Source organism: Mustela erminea, chromosome 15 (assembly GCF_009829155.1).
Source record: "Mustela erminea isolate mMusErm1 chromosome 15, mMusErm1.Pri, whole genome shotgun sequence".
NCBI lineage: Eukaryota > Metazoa > Chordata > Mammalia > Carnivora > Mustelidae > Mustela > Mustela erminea.
The window spans coordinates 14,763,657-14,789,103 of NC_045628.1; the positions used below are offsets into that span (position 1 = coordinate 14,763,657).

The 25,447-nt window shown below is 41.4% G+C and overlaps 1 protein-coding gene and 1 long non-coding RNA gene across 3 annotated transcripts in view; one reads left to right on the forward strand and one right to left on the reverse strand.

Moving 5' to 3' along the window:
* Window positions 1-25,447, reverse strand: part of CLDN10 (claudin 10) — a 129,925-nt gene that overhangs the window by 37,858 nt on the left and 66,620 nt on the right. The gene's annotated exons all lie outside the window — the stretch shown is intronic.
* Window positions 5,255-20,541, forward strand: LOC116574002. The gene is made up of 3 exons (XR_004279097.1): window positions 5,255-5,361; window positions 11,816-11,911; window positions 20,368-20,541. It is a non-coding gene; the product is annotated as an uncharacterized LOC116574002 (long non-coding RNA).

Here is a 25,447-nt window from a genome sequence, read left to right on the forward strand (position 1 = left end):
GAAGTATGACAGAAAAGTAGAAGTCAAGGAAGACATCAGGGTTTTGGCCTCAGGCACTGGAAGGGCAGATTGTTTCCTGAGATGAGGAAAGCTCTCAGGGAGCAGACTGAGCGATGGAAACAAGAGTTCAGTATCACAGACCCTGAGTTCCAACGCGCAGCAGACCTCCAGGAGGAGGAGGAGCCAAGTTGGATATATAAGTCCAGAGCTGAGGGAGAGCTTCAGGCTTAAAAAGTACGCTTTGGGGCGCCTGGGTGGCTCAGTGGGTTAGGCTGCTGCCTTGGGCTCAGGTCATGATCTCGGGGTCCCCGGATCGAGTCCCGCATCGGGCTCTCTGCTCAGCGGGGAGCCTGCTTCCTCCTCCCTCTCTCTCTGCCTCTCTGCCTACTTGTGATCTCTGTCTGTCAAATAAATAAATAAAATCTTTAAAAAAAAAAAAAAGTACGCTTTGGGGGTGCCTGGGTGGCTCAGTGGGTTAAAGCCTCTGCCTTCGGCTCAGGTCATGATCCCAGGGTCCTGGGATCGAGCCCCATGTTGGTCTCCCTGCTTAGCGGGGAGTCTGCTCATCTTTCTCCCTCTACTGCCCCTCCCCCCAGTTCTTGCTCTCTCTCTCTCAAATAAAACCTTTTTTAAAAATTCTATAACAATATAGTTCTTCTATATTTATGTCTATTTTACTTTGTACTAAAATAATTAGTTTGGTATCATTTAAAAACGATGGCACACATGTTTTATAGTTCTAGAATGCTGGAGTTAGAAAGCACTTAAAACTTACTTAATTCAACATTTTGTAGAGGACGAAATCAGAATCCATAAGGAATTTCTTAATGTATGTTGAGTATAAAGTGAATATTGCAGTACCCGTATCAATGGGAATAACATTTTGTGCATGTTCCTCTTCAAAAATAGTAAATTTGAAAAAGCATCCAAGTTTACTGCAGAAGAAAAATCGAAATTACAAGCACGGTTTGACTACTTAGAAGTTGAAAACTGTCATATTCAATACAGGTTTTCCTCCATGATGTATCTGTGCTGATAAAATATTTACGAGTATATTGCTAGGAGGTTCTCGTTTCAGGTTAATGCAGCGTCATCTTTATAAATGACTTTTGAATAGTAACATGAAAAGAACGGAAGTAACAATTGAATTGATGCTGATAATACGGCAGACCTAACAGACACACCTCTTTTCGTGGTTCAAAGCTATAGCTGTTTCTATGTTGATTTAGGGTTTGTAAAGAATTAATAAAAAGATCTAAAGAACAAAGTTGATGTCATGTTTTGCCTGCAATTATTACAAACTGCCACACCTCTAGGATTTGGGACATAAATCTTTCTGACAAACAAATATGCCCTAAGTCAACTCCTTCCCCACCATGCAATTCATCCACACATGCAATCCTATAGAGTTAACCAATGTTTTGTTTCCCAATCAAAACACTACATGAAAGATTATATTGTAATTTTTTGACATGTTACATAAAGCAGCCAATGAAATTTGGTTAAGTAACGTGAATGATATTCTGTTTAGTTTCTAGATTTTGTATACCGTTGAGGAGAAAAGCAAATAATAAAATTCCCATTATTTTCATGTTAATTTCCAGGTGAAAGGGATAAGATCAAATAAATTAAAGCACTAATGTTATAAAGAAGACATGAACAGACATTTCTGCAAGGAAGACATCCAAAAGGCCAACAGACACATTAAGAAGTGTTCAACATCACTCGGCATCAAGGAAATACAAATCAAAACCACAATGAGATACCACCTCACACCACTCAGAATGGCTAAACTTAACAAGTCAGAAAATGACAGACTGGCAAGGAGGTGAAGAAAGTGGAACCCTCCTCCACTGTTGGTGGGAATGCAAGCTGGTGCAGCCACTCTGGAAAACAGTATGGAGGATCAATTTTCAATTTTCAATTTTCAAAAAATTGAAAATAGAGCTACCCTACGACCCAGCAATTGCACTACTGAGTATTTACCCCAAAGTTTCAGATATAGTAAAACAAAGGGACACATGCACCCCAATGTTTATAGCAGCAATGTCCACAATAGCCAAACGATGGAAAGATGAACTATGATGAACTATGTTCATCAATAAATGAATGGATAAAGAAGATTATATATACATATATATGTATATATATGATGGAATGTTATGCAGCCATAAAAATTGAAATCTTGTCATTTGCAACCACGTGGATGGAACTAGAGGTTATTATGCTAAGCAAAATAAGTCAATTAGAGAAAGATTATTACCATATGATCTTACTGAGAATTTGAGAAACAAGACAGGATCATAAGGGAAGGGAAGGAAAAATGAAACAAGAGGAAACCAGAGAGGGAGACAAATCATAGGAGACTCTTAATCTCAGGAAACAAACTGAGGGTTGCTGGACTGGAGCAGGGTGGGAGGGAGGGGGTGGCGGGGTGATGGGCACTGGGGAGGGGATGTGCTATGGGGAGCGCTGTGAACTGTGTAAGACTGATGCATCACAGACCTGTACCCCTGAAACAAATACGTCATATGTTAATTTAAAAAATAAAAAAAATTACTTAATTTTTTAAAAAGCACTGATGTTATAAAACTGTATATACAACACTATGGACATTTGATAAATAGTCATTGAATTTATTGGTCAAAAAGGACAACTTAGAATATTGGATGGAATGTTAAGCATACTCTCAACTACCTGTAAATGTCTAACTTTTTATTTATTCTTTCAACTAATTAATCTTTAAACGAAGAAAAAGTCATATTCCTTCAAATTATACTCTTGCAGCAAATATGGGGCCTTAGTTTATACTTCAAATGATCAAATTAATTCTCAAATGATTGATCTTTTTGTCTCTCAAAACCCATTTGTACATACATATATAGATAATATATTTGTCATTAAAAATTTTTCCTCGGGCGCCTGGGTGGCTCAGTGGGTTAAGCCGCTGCCTTCGGCTCAGGTCATGATCTCAGGGTCCTGGGATCGAGTCCCGCATCGGGTTCTCTGCTCCGCGGGGAGCCTGCTTCCTCCTCTCTCTCTCTCTCTGCCTACTTGTGCTCTCTCTGTGTCTAATGAATAAATAAAATCTTTTAAAAAAATAAATAAATAAATAAATAAAAATTTTTCCTCTACAGGGTTTGGAAGCACACAATATGAAATTAGGAAAATGCAGTATGTTTTTTCATTTGTTTTGCTGTTTTGGTTTTGCTTTTTTAAAGTAATCTCTACACCCAACATGGGACTCAAACTCACAACCGCAAGATCAAGAGTCACATGCCTGGAGGGTCTGGCTGGTTCAGTCTGCAGAGTATGTGACTCTTTTTTTTTTTTTTTTTTTAAAGATTTTATTTATTTACTTGACAGAGAGAGAGAGAGAGATCACAAGTGATCACAAGTGGGCAGAGAGGCAGGCAGAGGGGGAGGGGGAAGTAGGTTCCCTGCAGAACAGAGAGCCCAATATGGGGCTCCATCCTAGGACCCTGAGATCATGACCTCGGCCAAAGGCAGAGGCTTAATCCTCTGAGCCACCCAGGTGCCCCGAGCATGTGACTCTTGATCTTGGGGTTGTAAAATCAAACCCCACGTTGCGTACAGAGATTACTTAAGAATGAAAAAATCTTGGGGCACCTGGGTGGCTCAGTCAGTTAAGCCTCTGTCTTCAGCTCAGGTCCTGAACTCAGGGTTCTGGGATTGAGCCCAGCATCTCAGGCTCCCTGCTCAATGGGGAGTCTACTTCTCCCTCCCCTCATACCTCTCCCCCTAGCTGGTGCTCTCTCTCTCTCACACTCTCAAATAAATAAAATCTTCTTTAAAAATGTAAAAATCTTGGGGTGGCTGGGTGGCTCAGTGGGTTAAGCCTCTGCCTTTGGCCGAGGTCATAATCTCAGGGTCCTGGGATCGAGCCCCACATCGGGCTCTCTGCTCAGTAGGGAGCTGCTTCCTCCTTTCTCTCTGCCTACTTGTGATCTCTGTCAAGTAAATAAATAACATCTTAAAAAAATTTTTTTAAATCTTGAAAAAGAAGAGTTGCGTGCTCTACCAACTGAGCCCCCAACGTACCCTTGCTTTGCTCTGTTTGTAAGCTGAGTTAACTACCTGTAGTGTAGTAGGAATTGCCTTGGCAACTTGACCCACAGATCAGAATCACCACTTTCTTGTATCCTTGTTCCCAACACCCAATTAATTTTGACTTTCATGACACTTGGTTTTACTGGTTTAGGGAAAACCAAGCTCAGCTCTAAGTAGCATACATCTCCACAATCCTCCCCAGTTGAAATGGCACTCTTCTCACCACCTGGGAAGCTCTGGCTGACTCTTGGTCTCAGCGCAGAAGACTTCTCCAAAGGGTGGATACAAGACCCCCATACATATATGCTAGTGCTTGTTTAACCTAACCAGTGAACAGATGTGTATGGGGGTCCTTAGTGATTATGGTTTCTAAAAAAAAAACAAAAAAACTATGGTTATGATTATGACTCTTAAGTTTACAACTTTTTTTCATTATTGACAGAATATAATATGCATATTTCAAGGAGTACAGTATTTTATTTCAGGCCAAGTAGGGCCAAAGATGAACTACATTTGTGACTACATTTATTTTATTTATCTTTTAAAGATTTTATTTATTTATTTGCCAGAGAGAGAGAGCATAAGCAGGGGGAGAAGCAGGCAGAGGGAGAAGGCTCCTTGCTGAGCAGGGAGCCCAATGTAGGACTTGATCTCAAGACCCCGAGGTCATGACCTGAGTTGATGGTAGACACTTAGCCGACTGAGCCACCCAGGCATCCCTGTGACCACATTTTAAAACTAACTTTTAAAGCACATACATTCATATTCTAAATCAAATAATCCTTGCGTAGATGAAATAATGGAGTTGAAACACAATCACATCTTCCTCCTGCTGAATTCCCATGATTGTAAAGTAACAAACATAGAATATCATTCTTACATATGAAAAACAGAAAGTCAGTGCAGTGTTGGACATTTTTTGGTTATGTTTTGTTTTTTTGTCCTCAAACTTGGGTGCGAGGTATGGAAGTAGCCTGGGAGTGGCATTTCAAGGACCTGGCCCCCACTACCAGCTGTTACTACTTTGTTAATTTACGTTTACTTTGGCCCATTGTGAATGGGTTGAAGAGATTCTGTAGAATTGTTCCTGGCTCTAAACTTAGAAGGAGGAAATAAAAAATTCAAGAGGAGGATATTGTTTCCTCCTCCCCTTCCAACAGTGCTGGCAAAGGGAAAACAGGAAGGAACGGGAGAGGCAGAGGGAAAGAGGGATAAGGAGAGAAAGGAAGGTTCAAACGGAACTCAAGTGACTGGAGTGTAATGTGGTCCATCCACATCGGGAACCCGCAGGTGAGTTAGAAACACCGAGAAATCCCCCTCACCACCCCCAGAGATTTACTCTTATTTCTCCAATTCTGCTTACCTTTTGCTCATCCCTACCCCAGTTGCCCCACTCCCTCCTTCTCATGGCCACTAGCTTATATTTGCCTCTTTTAGTTGGAAGCAAAGAACAGTAGTCAACAGCCCCATCATTCCAAGCTCTTCCCTGTCCCAGATGTTAGGAAGGAAAGACAGAGCGAGTTTTCAGTTTTATGGGCAAACAGCCCGATTCCCTTAGATCTATGCTGGGGATTCGTGTCAGTGTTTATTCTCGAGGCTGGAATTAAGCAACCTGCGGAAGGTCCCACAGCAGATTACTGCTGCAACCAGGTTTATCATGGACAGCTGCTGAGTTCCCACTGTGAGGGCGGGGCCACAGGGCCATGGGGCCTTTCCAATGGCTGTTCCAAATCCCACACTTGTCAACTGCAAGGAGCTTCCTATGCCCATGGTTGTGAACAAGCCTTATTAAACATAACATTCAAAAGAGCCCAAGTGGGGCGCCTGGGTGGCTCAGTGGGTTAAGCATCTGCTTTTGGCTCAGGTCATGATCCCGGGATCCTGGGATCGAGTCCTGCATTTTCTCCCTCTGCCTCTGCCTCTGCCTCTCTCTCTCTCTCTCATGAATAAATAAACTTAAAAGAATCTTTAAAAAAAAGCCTAGGTGCCCAAACCTCCAAGCTTTACTTTTTTTTTTTTTTTAAAGATTTTATTTATTTATTTGAGAGAGAGAAAACCTTCAACATTTAGAAGGACTGCATATCACTTTCAGTTCTAAATAGAAAGTGTCATAGGTAGTAAACTGATATTGTTAGTGTCTACGGAAAGCAATATTCCAACAAATACAAAGTTTAACTCGATTACTCACACTCTTAAGTTACGGTTGATGATATTTTTACAGGTAACAAAGGGAGCCAACTTTAAGAATTAATATCATTTCTCACGCAGAAGCACTAGCCAGCACCTAATTTTTGTTTAGCTTTTTCTGATATTTTCAAATATGCCACGTGTTTCCCATCTAATCCAGACTAACAACTAAGAGGTACTCTCTCGTAACTTAATATGTATCCTGCTGGATTTCAGTGGTAGACAATTCGCAAAGATAAATGTTTGTTAAAGAATCAAGATTATCCTTTGAAAGCTGAATAAGAACCAAAAGAATCATAAACAATTGAGCTCAAAACAATGAGCGCCTTATTTTCACAGTTTTCCTTAAAAAAAAAAAAGGAATATGTAAGTGTTGTTATGATAATATACTGGAAAAATAGAAAATATAACATCAATAAAATTAAGCTGCTCGTGGTTAGCCTTATTGCCCATTTCCCTTTATATATTATTAAAGTCCTTATCTAATGTGATAGCTTTCTTCCGGCTACATGTTTCTGACTGAAATTTTTAAAAACTTTTATAAAATCAGATCCATTTTCTAAACTAATTGATTTCATTATGGGTTTTATACCAGTGAATGTGGCAAGTCTTTAAGAGTCATGTACCGTGGGGTGCCTGGGTGGCTCAGTGGGTTAAAGCCTCTGCCTTCGACTCAGGTCATGATCCCGGGGGTCTTGGGATCCAGCCCCTCATTGGGCTCTCTGCTCAGCAGGGATCCTGCTTCCCCCTCTCTCTCTGCCTGCCTCTCTGCCTACTTGTGATCTCTGTCTGTCAAATAAATAAATAAAATCTTTAAAAAAATGCGAACAATTCCAGCTCTGATCAAAACAAGACAAAAAACCCAGATTCACTATTAACCGCCCACAAACAAGGTCTGAACTGTATTACTTCACAAATTGTTCTTTGAGCCGGGGTAGAATGGAAATACACCCTAAAATTAGAAGATTGTAAACAAACTGGGTTTTTTAAATTCCATTGAATGTTTAATTTTAAAATGCCTATCTTGATTTGATTTGGCTACCCAAAATAGAAAAACGTTGGCTCCAACTTAGTTTGGCTCTTTTCTGAAACGGCTCTTGAAGACGCCAAAGGTTCTTAATTAGCACTCACACAATGGGACTTAATTCATGTGCATATGCCACAGAAATAATGTTTCTGCATTAAATTACAGCAGCTGTGAAATTTAAATACTACTAGGAGCCAGCACATTTTGTGAAATCCGGCACTATATTTCATGAGAAATTTGCGCCCTCTTCTGGATAACAATTGTCAAGACATTTCAGTGTGAACTTTAAAAAAATGTAGTCGATGGCTCAAAAATAAATGCAGTTTTGTTTTAAAGACCGTGGGAAAGAAGGCAAAAGAACAGATGTTAGAGGCATGGTAAAGATAATACTAGGAAGCGGCAAAGCAAAGATTTTGCCACTGAGAGGCATAAAAAGGGCCATAGGAAAGACCCAGCGTTAGGAATCTACAGTTTCCTTTTAAATCAAAATCTGTTTAGGATTTTTGCCCAATGTTAGATTACAAAGTAGTGCTTCTTAGGAACAGTCTTCTCTAGACAACAGTAGTAAGCACTTATCTTCCTCCTGAGACTGTAATTTTTGTAGGGGTAGGGACAGATCGTCCCTTGGGTGAACTTTCTGCCTGGGTGAAGGAGATCTCAGAGGATTTGTTCCTTTCCAATTTAGGGAACTACACAAATATCTTTAAAGATACCTTGGGGCATATTTTGAAAATTTTCTTCTTTTTTCTTTTTCAACCAAACATCTCGATAGAGTTGTCTGTCATGGTGACCTCTCTCTCCACCATCCCATTGACTTCAAAGCCAGTGCAGGGCGCCTGGGTGGCTCAGTGGGTTGAGCCACTGCCTTCGGCTCAGGTCATGATCTCAGGGTCCTGGGATCGAGTCCCACATTGGGCTCTCTGCTCAGCAGAGAGCCTGCTTCCTCCTCCTCTCTCTCTCTCTCTCTGCCTGCCTCTCTGTCTACTTGTGATCTCTGACTGTCAAATAAATAAATAAAATCTTAAAAAAAAAAAAAAGCCAATGCAATACAGTCTCCTCCCCTTTCTCTCTCCAGTGAAACACCACCAGCCAAGGTGCCACGTGGTTTCATACAAAGGGATTTAGTAGATATTTCCCATTCCTTCTCTTGCCTGACCTTTCTGCACCTTCTGATGGTTGACCAGTTCTCCTTTGTGAACTACTTTCTTCCTTTGGTCTCTATGACGCTGTTCTCACTTCTGTCTCTCTGCCTGTCTCTGGTTCTTTCTCTCCTGCTTATCGCCTGGCATCCCCAGCATTTTGTGCTTGCCGCTTACTCCTTTTCACATCACACCCTTTCCCTAGGCGAACTAGTGGCTCCCGAATGGAATTCCCTTACCCAGCCCCAATTCCCAGGCCCTGCTCGATACCTCCTTTCTCTTGGGGAGCTCCTTGGTACCGCACACTTACTATGTCCAAAATCAAATGCTCATCTTCACTTCCTCTTTCCTCTGCTTCCCAGCGCCTCCTTCTTCCTTCTATATCCTCCATCCTGGCTGATGGAATATCTCTCTGTCTACCCACTCTACCAGCAAGTCACGAGTCATTATTTTTTAAAAAGATTTAATTATTTTACAGAGGGGAGGGGCAGAGGGAGAGAGAGAGAATCCTGAGCAGACTCCACAATGAGTGCGGAGCCTGACAGGGACTCGATCTCACAACTCTGAGAACAGGACCTGAGCTGAAACCGAGAACAAGATGCTTAAGCAACTGAGGCGCCCAGGCGCTCCAGGCATGACTCACGGTGAATCACATTGGACCCTTCACATCTCTGTACTCCACGTCACCCCATCTGGCTGACTCTATTCCTGAACCATCTCTTGAATCATTCTCACCTCTCCTGCCCCCAAGACTCTTCCTGATTTAGGCCTTCTTTTCTTCCCGCTCTCACAATGGCCTCGTAACTCGTCTCCGCCTCTCGCCTCGCCCCTCTAGGCCATCCACCATATGACTCCCCAGGTGATTTCCTAAAAGATGAATCTGATTGTTTCTCTTGTAAAGCCTTCTACTTGTTCTCCAGCACCCAGAGTGGGAAACCCATGAATTTCATCATGACATACAACATACCCTGGGATCTGCTGCCCATCTTCTGCCACACCTGACTTTTGGAATACTCTGTTGGGATCATACCAAAACCACTTCACAGTGTTCCCCTGCCCAGATTGTCTTTTTTCCTCAATCTGTCTGGAGAATTGCTTTTCATTAACTTTTTAAACAAAAGTCACTCCTCCTCCAGCAGGCCAGGTGAGAGAGCTACTCTCTGTTCTTCTTGGTGGCCTGCTTCCATTGTTGCATCTACTACACAGAATTGGAGTTTTCACCTATTTTTCCACTGGACTGTGAGCTCTTTGCGAGTAAACATAGAATCTGATTTATCCTCACTGTGGTTTTTATTATAACCATATTGATTATCACTCATTGAATGCCAGGAGGGAAAAAAAAAAAAAAAGAAACAAGGCTTAGAGATATTAAATAAATTGCTTGAAGCCACGTACCCAGTGAGTTGCAGAGTTGTGGCTTAATCCTGGGGTTTTTAGGTCTGAAGTCTGTGTTCTTTTAAAATAATGCACTGCCAATTGGAGGTTTCCTGGTAACATTGCTCATGCCAATAATAAGTACTATAATTATTACTGTGAATCAAGAATTCTTCTAAATGCTTTATATAATAATCAGTGTCTAAAGAATACAGAATTGATTTCATTTCAATTCTTTAACAGTTTGATATATATATATATATATATATAGTTATTTTTTAAGAGACTTACTAGAGACATTCATAAATTTGACAGTATAGCTAAACAGGTAGACCAGATGACCCAAAAATCTCCTTTCCAACGCAAGATTCTATAATTCTACAAACATTTTCCTTCTTTTTACTTAGAAAAAATTTTTCATAAATTTATTCTATTAACAAGCTATCCTGGCAGTAGTTTATGTGGTTATAGCAATATTTTTTTTCTTTCCTATTGAGAGTGGAAAAAAACAAATGAACACTCTAACAGTTTCTATGTGTTTTCCTGTGTTACCTCTTACACAACAGATGCTGTGAATTGCTGGGGATATGAATGGAATTAAAAAGAAAACACAGTTTACGTGTCATTGAGTTTAAAATCTAATAGAGATTACTCATTATTCAAATGATCCCTCCAGTGACCATATAATTATGAACTGAATCCCATACTCACGAAAAAGAACTACTGTTCTCTGAAGCTATATAACAAAGAAGCTGATCTGTGCTCCGTGTCAGGGAGAATGTCTCTGAGGAAGGAAGCTGGGTCTGGGCCTTGCTGAATGAGGGGGGATACTCAGGCATGTGGAAGGGGAAAGGCTTGCAGACACAGCCAGCAGACTGTGTAGGGACCTGTAGTAGGCGGAAGTTAGAGGGAAGTGAGTGTGGAGGGAAGCATCACACTGGGGCTCGCCATCAGCACGGCTGGGCCCTGGATATTTATCCTTCACTTGGATTGCCTATAGACCTGAACTTTTCTCCATTTGTTGGAGCTGCCCAAAGACAGTATGGCCCCTACAGGTAAGACCTAGATCTTCCATGTTTTTGTATCTCACAGGGTGCACAGATCATGAGTGCTCAATGAATACTTATTTTTTTTCGACCTAAGGCTCTTCCCTTCTTCTTCTTCCTTTTTTTTTTTTTTTAAGATTTTATTTATTTATTTGACAGATAGAGATCACAAGTAGGCAGAGAGACAGGCATAGAGAGAGGGGGAAGCAGGCTCCCTGTGGAGCAGAGAGCTCGATGTGGGGCTCAATCCCAGGACTCTGGGATCATGACCTGAGCTGAAGGCAGAGGCTTTAACCCACTGAGCCACCCAGGCGCCCCAAGGCTCTTCCCTTCTACCTTATACCTCTGTACCTAGAAGACACTCAAAAGTACCAACCTGATTTATTTTTTAATGGATTGAACAAATTAAAAATAATCCCAGCAGACAACAACTCTGAAAAATAGTGTTAGGAAAATGGTGTATCTAAAGATCACTGGAAGACCAACTCTTTCTCTTAATGTCTTCCTTTTTCTCCACATTTTCTTATGAAAAGGTATAAATAAAGAGCAATGATGCAAGAATTTTATAGTGAACACCCTTTGCTATGAATTGAATTGTGTCCCCTTCTAAAATTTATTTATTTATTTATTTATTTTAAAGATTTTATTTATTTATTTGACAGAGAGAGATTACAAGTAGGCAGAGAGAGAGAGGAGGAAGCAGGCTCCCCGCTGAGCAGAGAGCCCGATGCGGGACTCGATCCCAGGACCCTGAGATCATGACCCGAGCCGAAGGCAGCGGCTTAACCCACTGAGCCACCCAGGCGCCCCCTAAAATTTATTTTAAAGCTTTCACCTTCAATGTGACTCTATTTGGAGAAAGTACTTTAGGTGGTAATAAAGGTTAAAAGGGGTCATAAAAGTGGGTCCTAATCGGATGGAATTGGTGACCTTAAAAGAAGATGAAGAGTGATTTCTCTCTTTCATGTAAGCACACAGTGAGACGGTGGCCGTCTGCAATCCAAGGAGAGAACTCACAGACACTGATCATGCTGGCTCCTGATCTTGGACTTCCAGTCTCCAGAATGGTGAGAAAATAAATTTTGGATACTTCAGTCATCTGGTATATGGAATGTTGTTATAGCAGCACAAGCTGACTCATATACCTGTATATTGCACCCACCATCTAGAGTCTACCATTAACATTTTACTTGCTCCTCTGTCTTTGGTTATTGCTTTTTGTGACCTATTTGAAACAACTTTGCCAACCTCCAAGTTATGAAAATATGCCCCTATAACTTCCACTAAAGCTTTATGATTTTAGCTGTTATATTTAAGCTGATGATGTACCTCTAATTAATGTTGTGTTTGGTGAGAGTTAGGGATCAGGGCTCATTTTTTCATAGACTCTGAGGTATTTTGCACCATTTGTTTAAATTCCCCTTAAATTGCATTGGTGCCTTTGTTGGATATACACTTGTGTACATGCAGGTCCATCTATCGGGACAAAAAATATGTCAGTACAGAGCAATTGACATCCAGAAGTTTGTTTGTTTTTTTTAAAAAAATTGTATCCATTTATTTGAGAGACAGAGAGAAGGCACAATGAGGGAGAGGGGGAAGCAGACCCCCTGCTGAACAGCGGCCCCTAGAAGTTTCTTTCTTGAAGATCATCTCCTTATTTAACCTTTACACATCATACTCTGGATGAGACTTTCATAAGGAGGATATAATGGGATATAATGGGTTCTAATCGCCCATTAGGAAAAAAGAGAACTTGTAACTTTAAAGTATCAATCAACTTCTCTCTCTTTCAAGGATTTTACATTTATCTTGCTAACTGAATAAGTTGGATTCCTTATTTGAACATGAAGGGGGCCTCAAAAGTACAAAATAAAGAGCTATGTTACTGCTATTATATCCCAATTTGAAGTTCACCATATTTTAATAAAGATAACCCATTTCCTGTTAATGGAGTCTGAAGTGGCTGAATGGCAAGAGGTATTTCAGGGACTTTAGAACATGAACTTAGATGAATGATTTCTTTCCTCCCTGCTTTCCTTCCTCCACTTATTTATTTCATAAAGAAAGAGAAATATGAAAGAGAAGAAGAAAAGAAAACCATTTATGGAGGCAAATGTTAACTAGATTTGTTGTGATAATTTCACCCTTGAATAATGCTAGAGTTAGGGTTTCCAATGCCTGTGCAGTCAAAAATCTGTTTACAACTTTTAATACCTGAAAAACTTCACAGCCTACTGTTAACAGGAAGCTTTATTGATAACAAAACAGTCGATTAACACATATTTTGGGGGCGCCTGGGTGGCTCAGTGGGTTAAGCCGCTGCCTTCGGCTCAGGTCATGATCTCAGGGTCCTGGGATCGAGTCCCGCATCGGGCTCTCTGCTCAGCGGGGAGCCTGCTTCCTCCTTTCTCTCTCTCTCTGCCTGCCTCTCTGCCTACTTGTCATTTCTCTCTGTCAAATAAATAAATAAAAAAATAAAAAAAAAACACATATTTTGTATGTTATGTATATTATATACCACATTCTTATAAAATAAGCTAGAGAAATGAAAAAGTTGTTAAGAGAATCATAAGGGGGACGCCTGGATGGGTCAGTTGGTTAAGCATACAACTCTTGATTTCCACTCAGGTCGTGAGGTCAGCGGGGTCCTGGGATCAAGCTCTGAGTCAGGCTCTACCCTCAGCATGGAGTCCGCTTGAGTTTCTCTCCTCTGCCCCATCCCTGCCCTGCCACTGGCGCAGGTTGATCACTTGATACTGCTTCTAATTCTAATTCTTTCTAATTCTATCTATCTACCTAGATAAGATATATATAGATAGATATATAGATTATATATATATATATATACAAGATCATAGATAGATCAATAAAATCTTATCTATCTATTTTATATGGCTAGATATCTTAAAGAGAGAGAGAGAGAGAATCATGGGGGGAGAAAATACATTGACAATACTATATTGTATTTATTGAAAAAATCCTACCTATTTATGGATCTGCACAGTTTAAACTCCTGTTGTTCAAGGGTCAACTGCACATACACATATTGAATTATTACATTGTACACCTGAAGCTCTCATAATATTCATGTCAAATACAACTGAGTGAAAAAAGAAGCAAGGAAGAAAAAAAGAAAGCAGAAAGAAAAGTCATTTTTAGACTGTTTTTATGACGATAGGATGTTGTCAAGATTAGTGAATTTCAGGGAAACACTTCAGTAAAAACAGACAGTCAAAACATATATGGTGTGGGCTAGCTGACAAACACAAGGTGTTTTCCTTGAGCATCTGTGAAGCCGGTGTTTCTCTCGGTGGACAAGCCGACAACCAGTGTATCAACATTCTCCTTTGTGTGATTTGGTGTTTGGTCTGTGCACTTCATGAAGGTAGCGAGAGAGAAAACTGCTGCTGTAGACCAAATCCACTCAAGCAGGTGAGAGGAACAATGGGTGTCAGTCTTCTTTGCAGCCTCCCCTGAGCTTGCCAACCTCTGCGAACTTGCCTGCTCCCCGGTAATTCAATAGCTTCTTTCCTTCCGGTAGGGATCGTCCGGACACTTACTGCCCGCCTTGAGTCTTTGTCCCACGCCACTCATCAACGTTGTGGTTTAAGCACACCCTAAAATAAATAGCAGCTCTGGAAATGTCATAGGGATTTCACGGCACAGGAAATGGATTTAAATAATTCATGGGGCATCGTGGAAACTTTCTGATGCTCTCTCCTCCCTCTAGTTTCAAGAATAAACAAGTATGAGTGTTTAGAAATGTGAACAGAGTAACGATCTTTCTTTCTAGTTGGTGTCGGTGTACATTAAATATCATTATACGAATGTGTCCTGGTGTTTCAGTACATGAAGTTTATATACTGAGCATCTTTTTTTTTTTTTAATTAAGTATAACAAACTCAGTGTTTTAAATACTAAAGTGACTTTCCATAACACTTATATTGGGTTTGACTGGTCTAGGACAATTTACAATGGTTTCTTTACCGTAATTATTAGAAGCAGTATCAAGTGATCGGATATATAAGAAGTTAGTTTTGAGGGAGAGCAATCTTTGCTAAACCAAGAAACTATAATGTTAAACAAAAAAAAATAGAAAAATATCAAATGTATCCGTTATTTGTATATCAGCCCTGAGTACAACTAGGGGTTTTGGCACACTTCATGCAGAGAAGTGGAGAAAGAAAAAAGACTAGCAGTGTCCTACAAAAGACTTTTGGGGAATGGAAAAGGACCACTCGCGCATGAATGCCGCCTCATGAAGCCAAAAATAATAAGAGTTACAGGAAAGCCAGGTGACTAAATCATTCAAGCCTGGGGGCAGGCTCACCTAAAAGCTAAGAACTCTGTGCGAAGGACTAGTTCCCTATGCCCTTGACAAAATAAAAAAAATAACATGTTAATAAGGCTAATGGTTCTTAACAATTCCTTTCAAGTCCTGTTTTCTATGTAACGTGGCACATTCTTTGGAAAGAGGCGTGTTTATTCACTTCAATTAGTTGGGAAACTCGCTTGCCATGGGAGAAATATTTCAGGAGCTCTGATGAAAACGTTCCTAATCACTGGAAAAGAAAGTACTCCTGACTTACGGGGAGAAGAAATAAATCCATAGCCAAAGCAAGAAGAGATTGCAATAGCATCAGCTGACTGTTCTTCTCCTGATTATTTTTACTATTTTTCGATTTAGAAACCTACAGATAATAGCATGGATTTATATGATCATAGTCACACAAAGATATATCTTAGAAAAAACTAGGTGTGGGCAGGCATATCTCACTGACCCAACCAGTTTCACATTCAAGGTGTGGGGGGTGGGGGACAGGAAACTTTGTTTCCAGCTTTGTTTCAAAAAGAAACAAAACATCCATTGGCCATCAATCAACCATGTATGTTGGCACCTTTTCTAATTCTCTGTAAACAATCAATTCATGCTATGTTCAAGCTCTAGAGATCAGTGTGTGTGGTGTCTTAATGACCCAGCTAATTCCCCTCTTGAACTCAGAGTTACCAACTTCTTGAATGAACCTTTTTTCCTCTTGCCAACTACCCATTTAATAAAATGGCCCATGAACGCAGTTAACTCTCATTGACTGATTTTTGCTATGGTGTCTGTTCTTGTTTCTGCTGCCATGAGTCTCCACACTGGACTGGTGGGGACATACTCCCTTTCCTTAGAGTTGGTGTCACTCAATTTGGATATCAGTTCTTTGGGAGAAGCAAGTCCTCATATTTATTTCTATTTGATCTTACTCATTGCCAGTATCTTATCTGAAGTTAATTTTTTAGCAGGTAGTTCATTCATCTAGCTCTTGGCTTCCTTTAGCTGGTACCTTTTTATTTTTTAATTTTTGCTCATACTGTATGTGTAAACCAAGAAATATTGGACACCAAAATGTGTGGCTCATTTGCATATAATGATACTTGAGAGAAACGGTCACACGGGGGGTGGGGGAACAAAGTATGCAAATAAGTGCTTCATGGAGCCTCCAAACACACTTTTATTTTATTTTAAAGATTTTATTTATTTATTTGACACAGAGAGAGGGATCACAAGGAGGAAGAGAGACAGGCAGAGGCAGGGGGGGTGGGGAAGCAGGTTCCCCGCTGAGATACGGGGCTCGATCCCTGAGATCATGACCTGAGCCAAAGGCAGAGGCTTAACCCACTGAGCCACCCAGGCGCCCCTCAGACACACTTTGAGATCACAGGACTTGATCACAGAATCTGAAAATCTCCATGTTGCTGCTGAATCTAGAAGTCAGTCTTTCAGCACACATTCACTTCGAATCCAGTTGATGAGCACAAAACTTTCCCTTACGTATACCCGTTCCTCGTAGAGTGAATGGCTATAACTGCTACTGGATTAAGATGTCCTTTGCCTTTGGAAACACAGAATTGCACACAGCCATATGGTGATAGACACTGACCACAGACTGGCCATGTTAGCTCAGTGCTTGAAATGAGAAGATAGACTTCTGGGTACACAAATGATAGACAGGCATATTTACATTTATCTCCTCCTGAAACTCCACTAAAAAAGTGAGTAAACGGGGGTGCCTCAGTGGCTCAGCTGGTTAAGTGTCCAACTGTAGGTTTCAGTTCAGGTCATGATCTCAGGGTTGTGAGATCAAGCCCATGTCAAGCTCCGTGCTCAGCGCACAGCCTGATTGAGATTCTTTCTCCCTAATCCCATGGCTCTTTCCAGCCCTGGCTCCACCTTGTGTTGCACCAGGAGGGGAATTTCATGAGCGTATGTGGGTGGGTTTCTCTGGCTTCAGGAGGACACCCTAAGGGCTGTCCAGGTCCTAGAAGTGGGTTTGAAGCCATTTGGGCAGGGAATTTCAGGATCCTGATATCCAGTTTGTAGTCTAGAGAGGGAGGGATAGCTCTGAGTGACCTATCCTGTTGACTCAGCAGACTCTAGTCTATGGGAAAGGGGCACAATCCACAGAAAACCTTAAATTGGGGTCCATGGCAGAGACCCCATTTCCTTGAGTCTGAGGATTATACTTATTCATATGTCATGTTCGTTAATTTGAAGATTCAATATTATAAAGATGGCAATTCTTTCCAATTGTTTCATAAATTCAATGCTATCTCCAATAAAAATTCTGACAGGTTGTTGTGGAACCAGACAAGTTGATTTTAAAATGCATATGGTAACACAGAAGTCCAAAATGGCCGGGATACTCTTAAAGAAGCCCCAAGCTGGGACTCCTTACTCTACGAGGTAACAATATTCATTATAAATACAAAGGAATTAGCACAGAGTGGTATTAGACAAATAGTCCAATAGGAAGGAATGCAGAGCCTAAAAACAGTCCTGCACAGAGAAAGATAGATGGATATGATGGGGGGAACAAAGGCAAAATAAAATAAAATAAAATAAAATGTCTTTTTTTAATAAAAATTTTTTTTAAAGATTTTATTTATTTATTTGACAGACAGAGATCACAAGTAGGCAGAGAAGCAGGCAGAGGGAGAGGTGGAAGCAGGCTCCCCACTGAGCAGAGAGCCTGATATGGGGTTCCATCCCAGGACCCTGGGATCATGACTTGAGCTGAAGGCAGAGGCTTTAACCCACTGAGCCACTCAGGTGCCCCAAAATTAAATGTCTTTATAACCTACAGCCTATTAACAAGTGTTGGAGGCAGGCAGAGTAGACGGATCCTCCAGGAAACTCACTCCGTTCTGTCTTAATGTTAATGCTTTGCTAAGAGGGAAAAACTACCTCAGCTTCCCAATAGCCAGGTCTCCAGTATCCTATGAGTCTTCTCTAGCATATGAGAATCTTTTTGGAACTTCCCCTTTGTCTTTACTTCCCCCCAACCCCAAAGTATATAATTTGTAGTTATAAAAAGTATATAATTTGAGTTGTTCCACATAATCCCAGGGCAGCCGCTCTTTCTGCCCATGGGTCCTGTCCCTGTGCTTTAATAAAATCACCTTTTTGGACCAAAGACAGCTCAAGAATTCGTTCTTGGCCATCAGCTCCCACCCCCAACAACACTACTCCAGAAAACACATCAGATAGATGGTTAGATGGATGGATGGATGGATGGATGGATGGTTGGATGGATGGACTGATTGATTCTTGATTCCAGATAGCAAATCTTTAATTTAATTTTATTTTTAAAAATATTTTATTTATTTATTTATATGACAGACAAGAGATCATAAGTAGGCAGAGAGGCAGGCAGAGAGAGAGAAGAAGGGAAGCAGGCTCCCCGCCGAGCAGAGAGCCCGATGCGGGGCTCCATCCCAGGACCCTGAGATCATGACCTGAGCCAAAGGCAGAGACTTAATCCTCTGAGCCACCCAGGTGCCCCTAGATAGCAAATCTTTTAATAAATGCTGCTGGGGCAATAGGATAGCCACGTAGAAAGAAATGTAATAGCTCTCCATACCACATGACACACATGAACCAGTTCCAAGGGGGTTGTGTAATTTACGTGAATGGCAAAACAATCCAGAATGTGGGATGTTCTAAAAGACAAATGGCCTTATTCAACAAATGAATGCCATTAAAAAAAAAAAAAAAAAGTGGGGTAAATGAGTACAAGTTCAAAAAACTTTAAGAGGAATATCCACCAAATGCAGTTTGTGGACGTCTTTGGATCCTGTTATGTATGAATACGGCGTCAGGATGATACAAAAAATAAATTAACTTTCTAAAAAGATAAAATAAAATGGTAGGACAATCGTGTGTAATTGTATGGTATTGTAAAGCCCAAACTAGGGACGCCTGGGTGGCTCAGTTGGTTGGACGACTGCCTTTGGCTCGGGTCATGATCCTGGAGTCCCGGGATCGAGTCCCGCATCAGACTCCCAGCTCCATGGGGAGTCTGCTTCTCTCTCTGACCCTCTGACCTTCTCCTTGTTCATGCTCTCTCTCACTGTCTCTCTCTCAAGTAAATAAATAAAATCTTTAAAAAAAAAAAAAAAAAAAAAATAAAGCCCAAACTAGGTCAAAATTATTCCAAGACTTTACCTCCAGCTTTTCCAAATCTTCAAAGGCCTGAGGTTAACCTGTCACCCCCAGCCCCTTCCTTCGCAGAGGAAGGAGTCTTCCAAAAGAAGAGGAACTGTGCAGCTGCTGGTTCTTGAGGAATTAAGTCTTTCATGTTTGAGCTAAACGCTTCTGTAGTTTGGGAAGCTTAAAGCTCTGGCGTTTACTATGGAGATTAAAGGAAATCTCTGGAGATGTGACTGTCCCTGGAACAGAATTCCCTCCATTGTATAAAGTAAAAGAAATTGGTTGAAGCTTCACATCCACTCAGTTTGAAAAGTTTCTTAGGGACCCTACCACTGCGAGGTCAAGATGGCGGCCCACTGGGTTTAAGCACAGCCAAGCATTCGGACGCAGACAGCCAAGGTAGGGATAGGGTGTTCAGTCTCATAATGGGAATGAGTCTAGGTTTCTTACTTTTATAAAAGATGGACGACAAAGTTTAAATTCTAAAGCCTTTTCTGTACATTAAAATAATTGTATTTTGAAATTTAGACAAATAATGTTGCCCTTTAATTTTATAAGCTAGGTCCGTGAAATTATTTCTCTGCCTAGCATGCTTTCAGTAGTTGTGTGTTTGAGTAAGAAGGTACACGTTTTGGAATTTTAACCTTAATAAAAATGTTAAAGCTTTGAAATAAAAACTCTAATGTCGGTATTAGAAATTTTTTTTGCCGGGTGCCTGGGTGGTTCAGTCCGTTAAGTGTCTGCCTTCGGCTCAGGTCATGATCCCAGGATCCTGGGTTGGAGCCCTGCACTGGGCTGGAGCTGCTTCTCCTGCTGTACCTGCCCCCTGCGTTTGTGCGCACGCATGCTCGCTCTCTCTCAAATAAAATATTAAAAAAAAAAAAAAAGAAAGAAAATTTTTTGCCAATACAATAAAGATAAAAGAAGCTAAAATCCAGTTACTGAAATAAGAAAATTTACTAATACTACATGCTCTCTACACGTCAGGCATTGTATTAAGCACTTTAGGTACCGTATCAAATTTGATATGTTCCCACTTTACAGATGAGGAAACAAAGAAGAGAACCACGACTTTGATCCAGGCAGCTCTCTTGGACTACAAATCCGTAATTCTATCATGCTAGTTGTTTTTATCTTTGAAGAAATGCTTCAATTAAACCTTAATTTCTAATAAGATTAATTTTTATGATGATTTCTAACAATGATGGTCATCTTCCTCCCGCCCCATTTTATTTATTTATTTATAAAAAGATTTTATTTATTTATTTGACAGAGATCACAAGTAGGCAGAGAGACAGAGGAAGCAGGCTTCCCGCAGAGCAGAGAGCCCAATGCGGGGCTTGATCCCAGGACTCTGGGATCATGACCTGAGCCAAAGGCAGAGGCTTTAACCCACTGAGCCACTCAGGCGCCCCTCTCCCACCCCATTTTAAATGCCTCGTGGTGGGTATTAAGGAGGGCACATATTGCATGGAGCATTGGGTGTGGTGCATAAATAATGAATTTTGGAACACTGAAAAGAAATAAAATAAAATAATACACAAAAGTGAGTTTTGTTATTGTCAGGTCCTTTGATAGAAAATAGGTATTTAAACATTAAAAGTTTAAATTATATCAAATGTAGCATATATGTAATATACAACATGGAAAAACCCAATACAGAATTTTTACATAAATTGATCTACATGGGCTGAAAGCTTTTACTGATCTAGAATGCTTAATCTGGGATGATGTCTGAATTTGTTAACTATTGTGTCTCTCACGGCACAAGGATGCACTCAACTGAGCCATGTCTGTTCATGTATGTACACACTCCTATGGTATATTCCTCAAACGACATCTTGAAGGAAAACACAGTCATAATTCAGTCATAATTATAAGAGCAACTCTTTCTTTTTTTTTTTTTTTAAAGATTTTATTTATTTATCAGAGAGAGAGGGAGAGAGAGTGAGCACAGGCAGACAGAACGGCAGGCAGAGGTAGAGGGAGAAGCAGGCTTCCTGCTGAGCAAGGAGCCCGATGTGGGACTCGATCCCAGGACGCTGGGATCGTGACCTGAGCCGAAGGCAGCTGCTTAACCAACTGAGCCACCCAGGCGTCCCAAGAGCAACTCTTTCTTTGCACGTTAGAGTTTCATCTGCTTTTCATATCTGATTTGCACAGAGGATTTCCATACACCACTCTCATTTACTTACGTCCCCTCTTACTCTCTAACGTTTCCCCCTGGCTTTCCATCTCACCTAGACCCTGAGATCCTCTGAATATTTTACAGCACATTATCTTAATTTACATTTAATGATATTGCTTTCTGTTAACCCTTTATTTTCTGTCTTAAAATGCATTCATGTGCCTCCAACAAACTGTTGTTCCCCGTGGCAGGTTGGTGTTCTGGAGAGAGCGATGAACCAAGAGCAAGAAGCATGGTAGCCTGACTTAGTAGCCTGTTTCTGCCCCTCACTACCATACAGCCCCGGACAAATCTAGCCCCTCTAGCCTCAGTTTTCACATCTGCAAAATGGAGATAATACCTCCTCCCCTCTCTACCTCTGGGGTCATTATGAAGATCTGGTGTGATAAAGTGGAACATGACTAACAGAACGTTAGTCTGAAATAAATACATCTTAAAACAAAACACAACTAACAGACCCCAGACTTTGACGTTCCTGCCTAAAGCGAACAGCCTAGATCAGTGGCTGCAGCAATCCTCCTGGGACAAGACATGAGAGAAAGGTCCAGAGTCACCGAGACCTTGCTTCTGCCTTCTCGAGCCCCCGGACCAGCCCTGGGCTACCAACCTTCAGACTGCTTGTTTGGCAAGAGAAAAATAACTCCCCCGGCCTCCTCCCCTCCAGTGAGCTTGCAGGATGGGCCCAGAGCCGCCCGGAGCACCTGACATGCGTGATACTCTCCAACCCCAGCTCAGCCCTTCTCCAGGAAACTGACTCCTGGAGAAATTAACCAGGTTTCCCAGGGTCACGTGGCTTTACTGATGGCTGTCATACGCTCTCGGAGGCCTCGACCCCTGATCGAGTTATTTAATTATTGTCAGAAATAGGACACAAGATCATAGCCTATACCCAAATATTTTTCTTGGAACCAACATCAGCCGACAGATCTATAGCTCTGAGGACATCAGTAGAACTGAGTTACGTAGGCTCTGCTGAGTGGCTACTTTGTCTCAGAGCAGTCATTGGCAAGTTGTACTTCCTAAAATCAGACATTCAATGTATAGCATTCCCCACCCCGCGCCCTCCCCTTAATGGCTGCAATCAGTAAGTGCAGGTTTGGTAAATGTGCTCATGTAAATAATTAGCAATATGATCTAAGACAGAGCTTTGGGACTTAGCTCATTGATTTTTCTGAGCGTTAGACTAGATCCAGGACTATATGAGTAAAATCTTCCCCTGCCCCCTTCTCCCCCGGCCAGATCCCCAAGGTCAGTAGGTTTTCATCCCACCTCCTTCCTATTATTTGTTTGTTGTGAGAAGAGCCCCCAGAGGGCAAGGGCCACCTCATTTACATCTGTATCTCCAACCCCTGGTTTAGCATGGGAGTAAGTGCTCAGCAGAAGTCCATGCAAGACAAGAAAAAAGCTGGGAAAGGAGAATGGCTTAAGCACAAGCAACTCTGCCTAAATATTGCCAGTGGTTGATGGATGCGGTTAGTCCTGTATCTGGCAGGAAGAAACCTCCCCATCCACCGTAAGTCCTGATTAATTTCTTTTTTTTTTTTTTTAAAGATTTTATTTATTTATTTGACAGAGATCACAAGTAGGCAGAGAGGCAGGCAGAGAGAGAGAGAGAGGAGGAAGCAGGCTCCCTGCTGAGCAGAGAGCCTGATGTGGGACTCGATCCCAGGACCCTGAGATCATGACCTGAGCCAAAGGCAGCGGCTTAACCCACTGGGCCACCCAGGCGCCCCCTGATTAATTTCTTAATTTATACAGTACAGGATTCATGATGTAAGTGTGAAGACCGTAAGAGAATAGGATTGCTTCCCTCCATCATCCCTCTCTGCAGGCACCGAGACCTAAAGTCATTCTGTTCCCTGCTGGGCAGGTTTTGCTGCCCCCACCCGACCCCAAACAAGTCTTTGGGAAGGCAGAGGAACCAGAAGCTCTGTAGAGCCTCTGTTTTCCCTAATAATAGAGGCTTTCAGGGTTTTCGGAAATTGGTTTTCTCCGGGAATCATTGAAGTTTCCCCGTTTCCTTGTAAATATTTTTAGTGAAAACATTATCCTCTCGGATTTCAGAGGAAGTTTTTTGTTTGTTTGTTTGTTTTTTGATTTTAAAGGAAAGCTTGAGAGCATTCACTAAGTAATGTGCTCTTGAAACACAGGCATTTCCTGGAAGGTCCTCTCTGGGTTGGATCCAGATCTCTGGGCAACACAAACCTGAGATCTACTGCTCCTTCTCTGTGAATCCTTTCTGCCTTACATGATCTTTAAAGTTCTCAGAGGGGAGGACTGGCACAGTGTTTCCTGCATTATATAATACTGTTTAATCTGTCTGAAGATGTAGACTGGGACGACACTATATTAATATCATGTCTCACACCCTGCCTGAAACACATGAATACTATATTATATTATTGTATATACTATATTATTGTATATATATAGTATATAGTATACTATATTATTGCAACACATGATACTGTATTAATATCATGTCTCACACAGTGCCTGAAACACAAATATCCTATCCCTGTGAGGTTCTCGAACTTCCCTTCTGCTTAGTTAGTATACGTTTACAACAATTCTTTATTTGGATAGTTCGACACATATTATTTTGAAATTATAAAACATCTTCATTTTTTTTTAAGACTTTATTTATTCATTTGACAGAGAGAGATCACAAGTAGGCAGAGAGGCAGGCAGAGAGAGAGGAGGAAGCAGGCTCCTCGCTGAGCAGAGAGCCCGACGCGGGACTCGATCCCAGGATCCCGAGATCACGACCCGAGCCGAAGGCAGCGGCTTAATCCACTGAGCCACCCAGGCGCCCCACATCTTCATTTTTTAAAAAACTTTTAAAAATAGGCCAGCTTGGGATGCCTGCTATGTTCCTTCCCATCCAATAGTTCTGTTTTCTTCATTTTTAATGGGAAGTGTAGTTGGCATACAATATTATATTAATTTCAGGTGTACAACATAGTGATTTGATAACTCTACACACTACAATGTATTTACCATGTCAAAGGTAGTTACCATCTGTCACCTTACAAAGTTATTCCCATAGTTTGTAAGAATGCACTGATCTGACTCTCAGAAAACTCCATAGTATTCCTGAAAAGAAGAGCCTTATAAAAACACCACTACAGAATCTTCCCCTAAACACCCTGCCAAACCCTCCTCACCTCAAACAAACAAACAAACAACAAAAAAACAACAAACTCCAGGCTCTCCTTGACCTGTTTTTCTTCTGTTGAGCTGAATATTTAAAAATGGGTCAAATACCAATATAGGACCCATGGTCGTCTGCATTATGGCCACTAAGGACCACGAGAATTAAATTGCCAAAGAAATCACTTCGGTTATTGGAGCAAAGAACTCAACATCCGTTTCGCAAGTAAGTCTTCTCACTGTGGGGATTTGAGGGCACCTTGTCAGTGCCTACATTTCAAAGAAAAGAAAGAAAAGAACTGAATTTCTCTCAGAAAATTGGAAGGAACGTAGACTTTTAACTGGGAGCCAAATGGGCACGAGTTCAGTGAAGGACTAGAAAGAACTTCTGTTCTGAAGCGGCCGAGGCCCAGGGCTTCAGTGGGTGGTCCTGTCCCCTGCACGTGGGTGCCCCACAAGCTGGCTTCAGAGGAGTCACACGGGGACCCCCTCTTCTCGGGTGCTTCCAATCCAAAGGACGGGTCTGGTTGACACAACAGAGAAGACAAGCTCTGAGGGGAGCCCAAGGCTTCTGCAGTCCTCCAGGCTCCTCTTCCTCAGGGATGCTGACTCAGAGCCTCATTTCAGGCAATGGAGAGACTCCCGTTCCTGCCACAAACAGTGGCCGTTCTGCTCTGGTGTGTGGCCCTTTCCTTTCTTGAAAAGTGCTGTAATGGGTACAAGTTGTCGCTCTTCCTCCACAGTCTGTCCCCTGCTGTCTGCTCCCCTCGTCTCGCTGCCTCC